At 55.1% G+C, this 9,425-nt stretch overlaps 3 pseudogenes; all 3 read left to right on the top strand.

Annotated features, from left to right (window-relative positions):
• The first annotated feature begins 747 nt into the window (after positions 1-747).
• On the top strand, positions 748-866 carry LOC141270189 (5S ribosomal RNA; annotated as a pseudogene).
• Positions 867-1,472: 606 nt separating this feature from the next.
• LOC141267523 (5S ribosomal RNA) lies at positions 1,473-1,592 on the top strand (annotated as a pseudogene).
• A 948-nt stretch (positions 1,593-2,540) lies between these two features.
• On the top strand, positions 2,541-2,659 carry LOC141268747 (5S ribosomal RNA; annotated as a pseudogene).
• The last annotated feature ends 6,766 nt before the right edge of the window (positions 2,660-9,425 follow it).

The raw sequence follows: 9,425 nt of genomic DNA, 5'->3' as shown, positions 1-9,425 counted from the left end.
GCCTCATCTGGAATTTGTAGCGATGGGCGTGTCCGTAACAAAGGGATCGTATCACATTGTCCACGAAAAGAAGTCGACATGTTAGTTTGGCTGGAAGATGGTCTTTCTTCTGCAGATGTTACTCCCCCCCCACCGCGGGGGGCTCGACCCACCAGCGGACAGGCACCAGTATTAGGAGAGGGGGGCTGGCCGTCAGGGTTCACCGCGGCTCTGGCACAAACCCGGCGACACGGAGGTGGCACAGGCAGGAGCGGACTGGCCGTGTCGGCTTCTCACTTTTTGGATTTTAGAAGGGCATGACATGCCTATATCTGTGTCTCCCCCTCCTTTTACTCCTCCACCTCTTTTATTTTCGCATGACTATATGTACTTGTCACTTTTCCATGTGTTAGTTATGTCTTCTGAGCAGTTTGTCAGCTTTTGGACACCTTTGAATGTGTTTTCTATGTGTTTCTATGTGTTTTTGTTTGCCTGCCATTGGTTTTAACGGTGTTCGAAGGTGTTCGACGAACAGTTCGATGAACAGTTCGGCGAACACACGGGTGTTCGACGCACCGAACCGAACTCGAACACTACGGGGATGGCTCAACACTAGTTGTGTCTACAAGACCTTTTAAAGAAGCCAGCAAAAAAATTGAAGAGAAGGGAAGGGAAAGCACAAAAGGACCTGGTCTTGCTGAGCACTGGAAATGGCAGCCGGCAGCCAGACGTCAAAGTAGAAAAGCAGCAAGTGAGAGGCTTGTCTCCGCCTACGGCCACACCACCCTGAACATGCCTGATCTTGTCTGATCTCGGAAGCTAAGCAGTGTCAGGCCTGGTTAGAACTTGGATGTGAGACAGCCTGGGACTACCAGGTGCTGTAGGCTTTTGCTTTTTCTTTCCTTCCACCAGCAGGGGACACTCTCTTCTGTGCCTTTTTTCTATTCCCTTTCACAAGTGCACACATTCATTCTCTTTTCTTTTTTTCATTTGCTTTCTCCCTTGCGCTATTTCATCTCTGCAAAATACCAGCATCCTTCTGATCACCGTGGGCCTCCAGCATTGTTGCTTCTTTAATTTTAATACTAGGACCAGCGTCTCCCGCGTGGCTGGAGGCAACCACCGGTAACCCCAAGCAGAAGACCTTTACAGGCAACACGACCCTCCACCCTGAAGAGCAGCTCAAAGTCACTGGCAACCATCTCACCCTCTTCCTTCATTCACCCCTGGACGTCTCGCTCCGCCCCCAAGTTACGGGTCCAGCTTGCTCTTTCTGTCACATTACCGCGATGAAGGGTTTAGCCTGCAGGAGACCCTGCGCCGAGCCATTTTTGAAGACACCTGATGCAGCGGGTGAATCACTGCTAAACAAACCACACCTGTAGGGACGGCACAGCCTTTGCATGGACCCTTCGGAGCCCGCCCCGTCACGGCCAGATTGCTCGCCACCAAGCGATCCTGAGAAAGGCTGGCCGGGCGATGAATCAAACATCATCTACTGGCCATACCACCTTGGATACGCCTGATCTCGTCTGATCTCGGAAGCAAAGCAGGGCTGGGCTCGGACAGTACTTGGATGGGAGACCTCCTGGGAACACCGGGTGCTGTAGACCATTTTGATGACGTTTTGCACTACTGCCCAGCTCGGCTAGCATGGAACGGCGCCTTGCCGGACACCGACCTTAAGTAACTTAGATGATGGAAGCCCCAAGGCCTCTGAGCCAGTTGGCAGCTAAGTACGCTACCCCGCCGCCTTAACGCAGGCCTGACACCGAGCTCCTTGCCACGGCTAGGAGTGCTTATTGACTCCGCTGCTCGCTGTGTGGAAATGATGGCGTTAAAAGCACCCGGTGCCGTGAAGGGGCCAGGCTTTCAGCAGGTGCCCAGGGAAGGATTTGGATGCCGGCCACCTAGCGAGGGCCAGCAGAAGTAACATGTTTCTCTGCAAAGAAGCTTGTGTAACCAAGCCAGACGGCTGACAAAGAGCTAACCTCAGGGCAAGGAAGGCAAGGAAGGTGTGGAAGGAATTGGGGAGGGGGGGGTGATTCCTGCTAGGGCCCTGAAATCATAAAACAGGCAGGAGAGTCTGATGCATGGTGACGGAGAGGTTGTAGGGGCAGATAGGGGGTGTTGTCACGTGCGAGCACGTGTGCATGCTGGCTTGTGTGTGAGAGTGCGCTTCCTAGGTGTGGCGCGCTGCAGACAGTCAAAGGGATTGTTCCCTTTCATTAAAAGTTAATCCCCGGCTGCAGGCTATTAGAAAGCAACTAACCGCGCTCTACTCACCCTACCAGGGTCTACCGGTGAGTCTCGCCTCTGCTCCCGGCCTGTGGCATTGGCCGTGAAGCTGACGCTCCGTCGACAGCGCTGCAGCCGATCAGTGAGCTCAGCGGCTCTGAGTGGGGCGTTGTGTTTACAAGACCTTTTAAGGAAGCCAGCAAAAAAATTGAAGAGAAGGGAAAGCACAAAAGGACCTGGTCTTGCTAAGCACTGGAAAGGGCAGCCGGCAGCCGGCAGCCAGACTTCAAAGTAGAAAAGCAGCAAGTGAGAGGTTTGTCTCTGCCTACGGCCACACCACCCTGAACACGCTTGCTCTCATCTGATTTTGGAAGCTATGCAGGGTCGGGCCTGGTTAGTACATGGATGGGAGACCGCTTGGGAATACCAGGTGCTGTAGGCTTTTGCTTTTTCCTTCCTTCCACCAGCAGCGGGTACTCTCTTCTATGCCTTTTTTCCATTCCCTTTCACAAGTGCACACATTCATTCTCTTTTCTTTTTTTCATTTGCTTTCTCTCTTGCACTATTTCATCTCTGCAAAATACCAGCATCCTTCTGATCACCGTGGGCCTCCAGCATTGTTGCTTCTTTACTTTTAATACTAGGCTCCTTTTCACCAGGACCAGCATCTCCCGCGTGGCTGGAGGCAACCACCGGTAACCCCAAGCAGAAGACCTTTGCAGGCAACACGACCCTCCCCCCTGAAGAGCAGCTCAAAATCACTGGCAACCATTTCACCCTCTTCCTTCATTCACCCATGGACGTCTCGCTCCGCCCCCAAGTTACGGGTCCAGCTTGCTCTTTCTGTCACATTACCGCGATGAAGGGTTTAGCCTGCAGGAGACCCTGCGCCGAGACATTTTTGAAGACACCTGATGTGGCGGGTGAATCACTGCTAAACAAACCACACCTGTAGGGACGGCACAGACTTTGCATGGACCCTTCGGAGCCCGCCCCGTCACGGCCAGATTGCTCGCTTTTATGCACACGCCCGGACTGACTGGCGTGTGCGGGAGTAGTGGTTCCACTGGACCATGAACCGGAGAGTGCCTGGAGGGGCGTGACTAAGTATCTGGCCGATCCGACCAAGGTGGCACGACGGCATACGATGCCAGTGCACCAAGGAGAAACCGGGCAGAGGGACCAGGTGCTACTCCAGGTCAAACTCCGGACACGGGGGTTGACCCACACAGGGATTTCTGGAACAGGCAGGTTAGGCTGGCACAGACTGGTGGATATAAGCGAACACGGCAGGTATGCAGACGGGTGGATACAGGCGAGTATGCAGGCGGGGAGGTACTGGCCGAAAGGACGGGCTGGAGCACAGAGAGGACAAGACCCAGTACAGACTGGGTCACAGAAACAGAACCGCAGATGCGGTAGCCAAACACAGCAGAGAGGGAATGCCCGAAGCGGTGGGCAAGAGCAGAGCAGGACGAGACTGCCGGAGCAGCGAGCGCAAGCAGAGCAGGACAGGACTGCCGGAGCAGCGAGCAGATGCATAGCAGGACGGGACTGCCGGAGCAGCGAGCAGAAGCAGAGCAGGACAGGACTGCCGGAGCAGCGAGCAGATGCAGAGCAGAAACCGCAGGAGTGACAACCAAGGCAAGAGCAGAGTGGAAACCGCAAGAGCGGCAAGCTAAGCAGGAGCAGAGCAGAAACCGCAGAGCGGTAAACTAGGCAGGAGCAGAGCGGAAACCGCAGAGCGGTAAACAAGGCAGGAGCAGAGCGGAAACCGCAGAGCGGTAAACAAGGCAGGAGCAGAGCGGAAACCGCAGAGCGGCTAAGTAGGCAGGAGCAGAGAGGAAACCGCAGAGCGGCAAACAAGGCAGGAGCAGAGCAGAAACTGCAGAGCGGCAAACAAGGCAGGAGCAGAGCAGAAACCGCAGGAGCGGCAAGCAAGGCAAGAGCAGGGCAGAAACCGCAAGAGAGGCAAGCTAAGCAGGAGCAGAGCGGAAACCACAGAGCGGTAAACAAGGCAGGAGCAGAGCGGAAACCGCAGAGCGGTAAACAAGGAAGGAGCAGAGCGGAAACCGCAGAGCGGTAAACAAGGCAGGAGCAGAGCGGAAACCGCAGAGCGGCAAACAAAGCAGAGCAGGGGGGACAGGGCTCTGTTCACACGGAACAGACAGGAAGAGAAAGGCAGAGCCAGATACCCACAGGGTACTTGCAGTGACGTAGCGAGTGGACCACAAACTCACAAACGGGAGTACAGAGACAACAACAGGAGTTAGGTACGAGTTCAGACTCTGCAGAAAAAGGAAGGGAACGGACATAGAGGCAAAACAGGTAAAGGATAGGAGAGAGTTCAGACTGGAACTGAGTGTACGGAGGAGACCGACACTGCAGCAGGATACAGGAGCGGGTCTGGGAATACGGCCCCCAGAGAGGCGGGACGAACAGGCAAGGAGCGTGTTCAGACAGGACAGACAAGATACAGGAGCGGGTCTAGGTAATCGGCCCCTAGAAGGTGGGAGGAACAGGCTAGGAACGTGTTCAGACAGGACTGGAAATACAGCCTCCAGGAGAGGCAGCAGGCAAGAGTACACAGACAGGACTCAGTTCAGACACGGGAACTGATACCGCAAGGCAGGAGACATAGACAGGACTCAGTTCAGACACGGGAACTGATACCGCAAGGCAGGAGACATAGACAGGACTCAGTTCAGACACGGGAACTGATACCGCAAGGCAGGAGACAAAGAACGGGACCTGGCACCTTCAGAGTGCAAGCACACACTGAATGAAACACTATGCTCAGGCAGGGATAGATGGGAGCAGCTGAGCTATATACCAGGTGACAGACAGCAATAGGCTGAGGACGCACAAGGGGTGTGACCCACAGCAGGTACAAAAAGCAGGAAGTGATCGGGCGCCGCCCTTAAGCAGCAGAAACAGACACAAACAGACAGCATGGAGGGAAGCCAGAGAGACATTCTGGACAGGAGATCAAGTGCGCGCTCTTGCACAGTGGGAGATGGACCTCTATGCAAGGACGCCGCCAGGTATGTTACAGTACCCCCCCCTTTACGCCCCCTCTTCAGGCCTGCCAGAATCTCCCGCAGGGAATTTGAGGGCCAATTCTTCCCTTCGAAGAGATCACTTCCACTGTCCACCGGAAAAACTGGTCTCCTCTGGGTAGCTAGGATGCTACCTCCCATCCAGCCACCCTTAGCAACAGACGAAATGGGTGGAGTACCAGGAACAGCACACAAGGAAGTCTCACTCCACATACTTTCAGGTGGCATCCCAGAGGGTACAGGAGACAACTGGAAGTCCTCCACCGGGTTGGAGGGGGACATAGACTTGGGGGTAATCTCTGCTTCGAGGTACATCTTGTCAAGCTCACAGGAAGAAATAGACGGGTTATCAGGTACAGGATGAGGAAAAGTCACTGCCTCTTTGTTATCTGGTGGTACCCCGGAGGATTCAGGAAACAACTGGAGGTCCTCCGCCGGGTCAGAAGAGTGCAGAGGCTCAGAGAAAACATCTGCTTCAGAGTACACAAGGTCGGACTCACTGGACGAAGCAGGCGAGGTATCGGGTACCGAGTATAGGAAAGTCTCTGTCCATTCACCACCAGGTGGCACCCCGAAGGCTTCTGGAGACAACTGGCGGTCCTCCGCCTGGTCAGAGGGGTGTAGAGACTCACGGGTAACCTCTGCTTCAGAGTACACTAGGTCGGACTCACTGGACGAAGCAAGCAAGGTATCAGATCCAGGATATAGGAAAGTCTCTGTCCATTCACCACCAGGTGGCACCCCGAATGGTTCTGGAGAAAACTGGAGGTCCTCCGCCTGGTCAGAGGGGTGTAGAGACTCATGGTTAACCTCTGCTTCGGAGTACACTAGGTTGGACTCACTGGACGAAGCGAGCGAGGTATCAGGTACAGAGTATAGGAGAGTCTCTGTCCTTTCGCTACCAGGTAGCACCCCGAAGGGTTCAGGAGACAACTGGAGGTCCTCCGCCTGGTCGGAGGGGTGTAGAGACTCGGGGGTAACTACCATTTTGGGGTACCCATTGTCAGGCTCACAGGACGAAGCGGACAAAGTATCGAGTACCGGGTGTAGAGAAGTCTCTCTCCATTTGTTATCGAGTGGTATCCCGGAGGATTCAGGAGGCAACAGGGGGACCTCCACCAGGTAGTAAAGGTGCACAGACTCTGAGGTAACCACAGCTTTGGAGCATCCTTGGACATGCACACCGGTTAAAGTGGGTGAAGCATCTGATGCCGGGTGCAGGAAGTTCTCCTGTGTGGAGTCTGGATGGGCAGAAGTCTCTTCGGGCAGGAGAACTGGTGCACTACCCACGCACATTACCCATTGGGGCTTCTCCGGGATACAGGGAGATGAAGCTTCAGTAGGGACTTCAAGGTTGGGGTCAGGAGGTCTCAGGGAGGACAGACCCTGGCGTAACGGCTTGCCTCTACGTCTAGCACGTCTGGACTGCCTCTTGAGGTTGGGAGAAGTATTCCAGAAAGCATAGTCACCCTGTGAGGATTCTGGGTGGGCAGTAGTCTCATTGGGCTGGAGGACTATTGCGCTACCCACACACATTACCCATCGGGGCTGCTCCGGGATATTGGGAAGTGAAGCTTCAGCAGGGGCTTCAGGGTTAGGGTCCTCGAAGACCACACGAAAGGCCACCAGGAAGGCCTGCAGGTCAAGGACGACAGGATCCCATGCTTCCCACAGGGGGGTGACCCATTTCAAGGCATCACCCGCTAGGTAGTCAATCATAAAGGCCACTTTAGCCCAATCGGAAGGAAAATAGAGAGGGTAGGCATTAAAGTGTAGCATGCATTGCTCCACAAATGCACGACACTGTCTTGGATCCCCATAGTAACGTGGCGGATCCGCAGGAACGAGAGCTGATAGATCCATCTGGACGGTGCGTAATTCGCCTGGAACTCAGCTAAGGGAAAAAAAAATTTATCTATTTATTTTTAATGCATGTATTCACTAGAAAACGTCTCAGAGAGCGAAGGCCGTGGGGCTCAACGGGAACCATGGCCTGAGCATGCTGTTATGCACACGCCCGGACTGACTGGCGTGTGCGGGAGTAGTGGTTCCACTGGACCATGAACCGGAGAGTGCCTAGAGGGGCGTGACTAAGTATCTGGCCGTTCCGACCAAGGTGGCACGACGGCATACGAAGCCAGTGCACCAAGGAGAAACTGGGCAGAGGGACCAGGTGCTACTCCAGGTCAAACTCCGGACACGGGGGTTGACCCACACAGGGATTACTGGAACAGGCAGGTTAGGCTGGCACAGACTGGTGGATATAAGCGAACACGGCAGGTATGCAGACGGGTGGATACAGGCGAGTATGCAGGCGGGGAGGTACTGGCCGAAAGGATGGGCTGGAGCACAGAGAGGACAAGACCCAGTACAGACTGGGTCACAGAAACAGAACCGCAGATGCAGTAGCCAAACACAGCAGAGAGGGAATGCCCGAAGCGGTGGGCAAGAGCAGAGCAGGACGGGAATGCCGGAGCAGCGAGCGCAAGCAGAGCAGGACAGGACTGCCAGAGCAGCGAGCAGATGCAGAGCAGGATGGGACTGCCGGAGCAGCGAGCAGAAGCAGAGCAGGACAGGACTGCCGGAGCAGCGAGCAGATGCAGAGCAGAAACCGCAGGAGCGGCAAGCAAGGCAAGAGCAGAGTGGAAACCGCAAGAGCGGCAAGCTAAGCAGGAGCAGAGCGGAAACCGCAGAGCGGTAAACAAGGCAGGAGCAGAGCGGAAACCGCAGAGCGGTAAACAAGGCAGGAGCAGAGCGGAAACCGCAGAGCGGTAAACAAGGCAGGAGCAGAGCGGAAACCGCAGAGCGGCTAAGTAGGCAGGAGCAGAGCGGAAAACGCAGAGCAGCAAACAAGGCAGGAGCAGAGCGGAAACCGCAGAGCGGTAAACAAGGCAGGAGCAGAGCGGAAACCGCAGAGCGGCTAAGTAGGCAGGAGCAGAGCGGAAACCGCAGAGCGGCTAAGTAGGCAGGAGCAGAGCGGAAACCGCAGAGCGGCAGACAAGGCAGGAGCAGAGCAGAAACCGCAGGAGCGGCAAGCAAGGCAAGAGCAGGGCAGAAACCGCAAGAGCGGCAAGCTAAGCAGGAGCAGAGCGGAAACCGTAGAGCGGTAAACAAGGCAGGAGCAGAGCGGAAACCGCAGAGCGGTAAACAAGGAAGGAGCAGAGCGGAAACCACAGAGCGGTAAACAAGGCAGGAGCAGAGCGGAAACCGCAGAGCGGCAAACAAAGCAGAGCAGGGGGGACAGGGCTCTGTTCACACGGAACAGACAGGAAGAGAAAGGCAGAGCCAGATACCCACAGGGTACTTGCAATGAAGTAGCGAGTGGACCACAAACTCACAAGCGGGAGTACAGAGACAACAAGCAGGAGTTAGGTACGAGTTCAGACTCTGCAGAAAAAGGAAGGGAACGGACATAGAGGCAAAACAGGTAAAGGATAGGAGAGAGTTCAGACTGGAACTGAGTGTACGGAGGAGACCGACACTGCAGCAGGATACAGGAGCGGGTCTGGGAATACGGCCCCCAGAGAGGCGGGACGAACAGGCAAGGAGCGTGTTCAGACAGGACAGACAAGATACAGGAGCGGGTCTAGGTAATCGGCCCCTAGAAGGCGGGAGGAACAGGTTAGGAGCGTGTTCAGACAGGACTGGAAATAAAGCCTCCAGGAGAGGCAGCAGGCAAGAGTACACAGACAGGACTCAGTTCAGACACGGGAACTGATACCGCAAGGCAGGAGACATAGACAGGACTCAGTTCAGACACGGGAACTGATACCGCAAGGCAGGAGACAAAGACAGGACTCAGTTCAGACACGGGAACTGATACCGCAAGGCAGGAGACATAGACAGGACTCAGTTCAGACACGGGAACTGATACCACAAGGCAGGAGACAAAGAACGGGACCTGGCACCTTCAGAGTGCAAGCACACACTGAATGAAACACTATGCTCAGGCAGGGATAGATGGGAGCAGCTGAGCTATATACCAGGTGACAAACAGCAATAGGCTGAGGACGCACAAGGGGTGTGACCCACAGCAGGTACAAAAAGCAGGAAGTGATCGGGCGCCGCCCTTAAGCAGCAGAAACAGACACAAACAGACAGCATGGAGGGAAGCCAGAGAGACATTCTGGACAGAAGATCAAGTGCGCG

This window comes from Phyllobates terribilis, unplaced genomic scaffold (assembly GCF_046119375.1).
Source record: "Phyllobates terribilis strain yellow unplaced genomic scaffold, ASM4611937v1 Scaffold_4__5_contigs__length_816908805, whole genome shotgun sequence".
Classification (NCBI taxonomy): domain Eukaryota; kingdom Metazoa; phylum Chordata; class Amphibia; order Anura; family Dendrobatidae; genus Phyllobates; species Phyllobates terribilis.
This window is presented reverse-complemented; position numbering and strand designations above follow the sequence as displayed.